This window comes from Oncorhynchus keta, chromosome 29 (assembly GCF_023373465.1).
Source record: "Oncorhynchus keta strain PuntledgeMale-10-30-2019 chromosome 29, Oket_V2, whole genome shotgun sequence".
NCBI lineage: Eukaryota > Metazoa > Chordata > Actinopteri > Salmoniformes > Salmonidae > Oncorhynchus > Oncorhynchus keta.
Genome location: NC_068449.1, coordinates 9,360,179 through 9,367,454, shown reverse-complemented (window position 1 = coordinate 9,367,454; position 7,276 = coordinate 9,360,179).

The following is a 7,276-nucleotide window of genomic DNA, read 5'->3' as shown; positions in this document are numbered from 1 at the left end:
TTTCCTATCTCAGTTCCCCAGTAATACACTCCTAATTGTTTTACGCTGTCTCTGTGCTTAGCTACTGGGAAGTGAAGATAACCACTCCCCTTCAGCTGAAGATGATAATGAGGCCATAAACTTTGACTAGCAAAACACTTCACTTCCTCCCTTTGAGAAGGAATATAATGCTTATTTTGAGGATACTTCTTAGTAGTAGTAGGACCACCTCACCTTTGAAGTGCTTGGCTTGTACTTTCTTCATGCTATCACTTTTACCCGGCCCTCTACAATATCAAAAGGAATCTGTACCAGAGTATACTAAAATAACTTGAATGTAAGTCAAATTGGTACAGATTTGTTGCCCAATGTGTTTGTGATGGTGCTGGTGCTTTATTTTTACTGAGACCATTTGAGCTTGCCATATGAAGAATCAAGAAGTCAAATGTGTTTTTGATGTTGATCGTCGGATTTCAGTGGCTATGTCTCATTCCTCCAAATCTCATTTCAGCATAAAACACCTTGAACAAATAACAGCTTAAAAATGTAACATTAGTCTGGTCTCCTGTGTCATTTGCTTGCTTTAGAGGTTCAATCCCCTGGTGTTTAAACAAAAGCACACGCAAATCTTATTCTTAATTAACACGAGAGTTTAAAGCCCACCATCTTTTTTGGCTTGTGCTAGATTTGTGACATTGACAAGAGCCTAGAGCGTGTCCTGCCAAAAGAAAGACAGCAGAGAATCTGTGAGAAGAGAGGAACACAGCGTTTATGTGTTAATGTGATTATGGGTCAGATTGTGTGGGCATGGTGTGGTTTTTTTATGACTGTTTTAATTTCAAGTGGCTCCAACTGGATCATGAACTTGTATTTGTAATTAAGGCCTGTGTAGGATTGTGTGTGCGACGCACATCCCAACACCTGGGTGGCCAGGTGCTCAGGCCTTCAAAGCAGAAGTGGAGAAATCTGAGCAGGAGAACTCTACCTGACTTAAGAGGGAAATCTGAGGAAACAGATGGAGAAAGTGCCTTGATTACTCCAAAGATTCGTTTTTAGATGGTATTGCTATTGAACTCTCTGACCAAAGGCTACCACTGGAGAAAGATTGAAAAGACCATGGAGTGTATGAGTGTCTCCTCCAGGCCAGACTATGATGGTCTAAACAATCACAGCCCTCCCCTCCTGGAATTAGAGTTGGGTCAGTGTCAGCTGTGTGCGTACTGGTAGCGAAGTCAGGTGCAGGAGAGCAGAGATTTTTGAACAGGCGCACGCACACTTTATTTGGGCAAAAGTGCAAAACAGTCACAATAATTTTGTTTAACAATAAACATCTTTGTGAAAAAACAAGCCAGTCTGGCGCGTCAACAATCTCACACAAAGACATGAAAGGGAACAGAGGAATAAATACACGTAGATTGACTGGGGAATGAAAACCAGGTGTTCAGGGAACAAAACAAATGGATACATGACCATGGAGCGGCGATGGCTAGAAAGCCGGTGACGTCGAACGCCGCCGGAACAAGGAGAGGAGCCCGAACAAGGAGAGGAGCCGGAACAAGGAGAGGAGCACGAACAAGGAGAGGAGCACGAACAAGTAGAGGAGCCGACTTGGCGGAAGTCGTGACAGTCAGTCCCTCGATGATGGAGGGATACTGTAAAAGTGAGTCACATAAAAAATATTGTTTCAGTGCTTGTTGTTGTACAATGAAGTTTAAACTATTTGAATACACAGGGACACGATATGAAGTGGCTTGTCTAGATCAGTGACACCAAATCTCAATTGAATCATTTTTAAATGAATGCTGTGACACAACAACATGTGGAAGTCATGTTTTATACATATCAGTGGGTAACTGGCAAATTGGGAGGGTTGTGGGGGAGCGTTTAAACCATGGGGGCTATTTGCATTTCAAATTAGGGAGGTGTTAAACAATGGAAGTGTTAATAAATTTACCTGCAAAAAAAGAAGATACAAAATGTTCACAGACCGTTTAGGTCTTTAGATGGCTTTTAATTGACTTTAAAAAAAATGTTTTAACCTCCTACCCCTTTCAGATATATGAAATGGCTGGTATAAAAGAGCAGGCATGGTAAATGAGTGGGATTTTAGTCTGTATGAAAGAGATATTTGAGTACACAGGGACACGATAAGAAGTGGCTTGAGGTATGTCAGACAACCCATTTGGCACCTCCAACACCGCATTAACAACTTGAGCAAAATTGAATGTGAGAGAAGCCTATTTCCAAAACTACTCAATTGTACTTGAAGATAGAAGCCATTCTTGTTGACTTGACTCTTATATAGTAGATGCATGGATCTTCCTCCCAAGGTTTTGTGTTAAAGATTTCCAGTCCCATGTCTTTGTATTTATATAGGTTCAAGAGCAGGGCAGCCTAACTATTCCCACACATCATAAGAGGAATGAGAGAATGCTTACACTGAACAATGCCATTAATAACGTTGTGACATTTGTAGTAGAAAGCATGCTTCAGTTGGCCTGGTAAACAACTAATTTATCTAACCCATCAGGCCCCCAGTGATCTGAAATGTTCTTGTCAGATGTCCAGCTTTTATTTTTATTTTTTATTTGACAAATCACTATGTTTCATACCAAAGGTCAACCAATGCCAATTTTTCCACAATTCAGGGTTTTGGGTGTTCCCATAATCACCTCTTATGTAATGGGTTTTAAAGTAGTTACAGAGGCAGTTCTCACTTACAGTTGAAGTCGGAAGTTCACATACACTTAGGTTGGAATCATTAAAACTTGTTTTTCAACCACTCCACAAATATCTTGTTAACAAACTATAGTTTTGGCAAGTCGGTTAGGACATCTACTTTGTGCATGACACAAGTAGTTTTTCCAACAATTGTTTACAGACAGATTATTTCACGTATAATTCACTGTATCACAATTCCAGGGGGTCAGAAGTTTACATACACTAAGTTGACTGTGGCTTTCAACAGCCTGGAAAATTCCAGAAAATGATGTCATGGCTTTAGAATCCTATGATTTATGTCAATTGGGTCAATTGGAGGTGTACCTGTGGATGTATTTCAAGGCCTACCTTCAAACTCAGTGCCTCTTTGCTTGACATTATGGGAAATTCAAAAGAAATCAGCCAAGACCTCAGAAAAAAATTGTAGACCTCCACAAGTCTGGTTCATCCTTGGGAGCAATTTCCAAACGCCTGAAGGTACCACGTTCACCTGTACAAACAATAGTATGTAGCTGTCAAACCGCTCAGGAAGGAGACGTGTACTGTCTCCTAGAGATGAAATTACTTTTGTGCAAAAAGTGCAAATCAATCCCAGAACAACAGCAAATTACCTTGTGAAAATGCTGTAGGAAACAGGTACAAAAGTAGCTATATCCACAGTAAAACAAGTCCTATATTGACATAACCTGAAAGGCCGCTCAGCAAAGAGGAAGCCACTGCTCCAAAACCGCCATAAAAAGCCAGACGACGGTTTGCAACTGCACAGGGGGACAAAGATCATACTTTTTGGGAGAAATGTCCTCTGGTCTGATGGAACAAAAATAGAGCTGTTTGGCCATAATAACCATTGTTATGTTTGGAGGAAAAAGGGGAAGCTTGCAAGCCGAAGAACACCATCCCAACCGTGAAGCACGGGGATGGCAGCATCATGTTGTGGGGATGCTTTGCTGCAGGAGGGACTGGTGCACTTCACAAAATAGATGGCATCATGAGAAGGAAAATTATGTGGACATATTGAAGCAACATCTCAAGACATCAGTGAGAAAGTTAAAGATTGGTTGCAAATGGGTCTTCCAAATGGACAATGACCCCAAGCATACTTCCAAAGATGTGGCAAAATGGCTTAAGGACAACAAAGTCAAGGTATTGGAGTGACCATCGCAAATCCCTGACCCTCAGTCCTATAGAAAATTTGTGGCAGAACTGAAAATGTATTTGGCTAAGGTGAATGTAAACTTTGACTTCAACTGCATGTACCTTGTATCAGACAGTTTCCATGACAAATGCAGAGTATTGAGATAACACAGACTGTAAAAACCAAGTCTTCTCACCACCACTGACAAACGTCAGTCTAAGAGATGTGGATACTGAAACAAAACCAATTTATAAGTTGACCAACACTGAAAGAGAAAAGCAATTGGCTTCTGCTGGAGTGGAGAACGACTCAAGCCAATATCTCGAAGGCGTGGCATGTGGCAATGAGCCAACTCCTCAGTACTAATATGATGTGTCATTTAGTAGATGCTTTTATCCAAAGCGACGTACTGTCATATGTGCATACATTTTACATACAGGTGGTCCTGGGAATCATACCCGCTATCCTGGCATGCTCTACCAACTGAGCTACAGAGGACCCCTGAGCTACAGAGGTCCTGAATCCATAGTTCTGTCTCTTTTAGGCTGAAAGGCTCTTTAGTCAGCCCATCTGGGTATTGATTGTTGAGTCATCATCTCCTTTGTTTTTCCATAGGTGGATTCATTCAGACAGTTTCAGAGCTGCATTCTCACCTCACATAGAATCTGAGACCATCCCTACCAGTCTAAAACATTGTAAATATACCCCCCTCTTCTCTGTCATTCACATGGCTCATTACCTTCAGTGGCTAACTAAGGAAATACATTAATCTCAGCCTTCTCTTTCTGCAGTATCTGCAACCCAGACAGCAAGACACACACACTGTTCATTCCACAGCCTTGCTTAAGGTGTTGATGCAATACCATGCATGACATCCATGTGTTCATGTGTGAGGGTTTATGCATTTTCATAACCAAGTCTGAATGATTATGTAGCTCATCTGATCGTCATATTCCAAAATGGAATTATGATTTAGAATTATAGAATTAGAACATAGGTGAGTGACTTCAATATTGTCGTCCTTAGTCACATGCTTAGGCCAACCAACGTAGTCGTAGGATGTGCTGATGTGGGATATTGTTTTTTTACTAAGTATTGTCCAGAAGGTCACAAATTTAAATCGGCAATGGCCAGGAGCCAGGAATCCAGACAAGCAATTATAATACTGGAGATAAACATCTCTCTCTCTCTCTCTCTCTCTTTCTCTCTCTTTCTCTCTCTCTCTCTCTCTCTCTTCTTTCTCTCACTCTCTCTCTCTCTCTCTCTCTCTCTCTCTCTCTCTTTCTCTCTCTCTTTCTCTCTCTTTCTCTCTCTCTCTCTTCTCTTTCTCTCACTCTCTCTCTTTCTCTCTCTCTCTCTCTCTCTTTCTCCCTCTTCTCTTTCTCTCTCTCAATTTAAAAAGAGTTATTGGCATAGGAATGTTTACATTGCCATATCAATGCCAAGAAATAAACAACCAGAAATTAACAGTAAACAGAACACTCACAAAAGTTTCAAAATTATATAGACATTTCAAATATTATATTATTGGTTATTTACAGTGTTGTCTCTCTTTCTCATATCAAATCACATTTATTTATAAAGCCCTTTTTACATCAGCAGATATCACAAAGTGCTTATACAGAAACCCAGCCTACAACCCCAAACTGCAGATAGGGCAGGTCAACTAATGTTGAATACTAATCGTTACTAGTGAGATTCCAGTAACCAATCATATTATATTATATAGTGATATGTTTAAAAGTTGACAGCTATTACAAATCAGTTGTCAGAAGCTGCACGAAAAGCAGTTTATATTCTATGTTAGTCCCTCTCCTAACCTCACGTTCTACACCAGTGGGCACCAACATGTTGAAAAGGAGCTGGAACGGAACGTGATTAGCTACCGGACGAAAAACGAACTTTCAAATCGTCATGAGAAGTTGTATAAAACTTAACTAAAAAGAGAACTGGATATTAACACTAACTTATCTATCCGAACATGATGTGAAGGGGTTGAGGGAAAGATTGAAGCCAGGATTTAGTGAGTTTTCATAAGGAGAACGAGCTGCTAGCAATTCGGCTAGCTAAGCTATTGCTAGCAATTTGTGCGTGTTCATACTGAACCAAGCATAAGTACAAGCTGTTAACATTTAGGCTAGCTTAGCTATCGATCAATTTAAATAGCAAACGGTAGTGATCATGCATGACAAACTATTTTAGTCTTCATACTTTTATAAAATGTGATTAGCTATTATTATTATTAGATGACTTTATAAGAAATGGTGCATAGCTGTAAGCACTAGTATTCACCCTTTGCCTGGGCTAGTCTATTGTCCTGTCTATTGAGCCTGGTGCTGTAGTTCAAGTGTAAAACATTTTGACTACGTTTTATTTTCTTATTCCTGTAAGAGATTAAAGCTAAGCACTATATTCATATTTATGTGAAAAGATACTCATGGTATATATATTGTGTGATCCTGTTTGTAAAACAGATCAGCTTTTGGGGATTTTGTTCCACCAAGGATGGCGAGCTGCCCGAACCAAGGACATCTGTAAGAAAATGTGCCTTTTCCTTGGAGGACCCTGAATTTGCACTGCCATACTGTGATTATTTGTTGCAAGACATCATTGCACCATGCATTTCAGTGGGACTGTCATAAGAACCTACCACATTTAAACACCTTACAGTGTTTATTGACTCACATTTGATTCAATCTCATAGTGGTTTATAAGTCAATATTTGTGAATTGGGTTTTCCTATGGTTTCAAGTTTTATTGTATTTCTATTGAAGTTTGCATATTGAAAGCTCTCATATTAAAATAGAGTGGGGTGCACCATAGTAAACTATAGGTGGGATATATGGCTGATATCTCAGTATATTATACTGTTGATGTATTGAAAACATATTGAGCCACAATGCACAAATGTCACATATCAATATTTACTCAAGATTATTAGAATTTGAGCAATAAGAGCTATGTCTTACATGGCAAGATATGGCCCTGCCTCTTGTCAGAGTGGTGAATGGAGGGCTAATTTCACAGGTATTAGGCAGTACAGTCGTGGCCAAAACTTTTGAGAATGACACAAATATTAATTTTCACAAAGTCTGCTGCCTTAGTTTGTATGATGGCAATTTGCATATACTCCAGAATGTTATGAATAGTGATACGATGAATTGCAATTAATTGCAAAGTCTCTCTTTGCCATGCAAATGAACTGAATCTACAAAAAAAACATTTCCACTGCATTTCAGCCCTGCCACAAAAGGACCAGCTGACATCATGTCAGTGATTCTCTCATTAACACAGGTGTGAGTGTTGACAAGGATAAGGATGGAGATCACTCTGTCATGCTGATTGAGTTCGAATAACAGACTGGAAGATTCAAAAGGAGGGTGGTGCTGGGAATCATTGTTCTCCCTCTGTCAATTATGGTTACCTGCAAGGAAACACGTG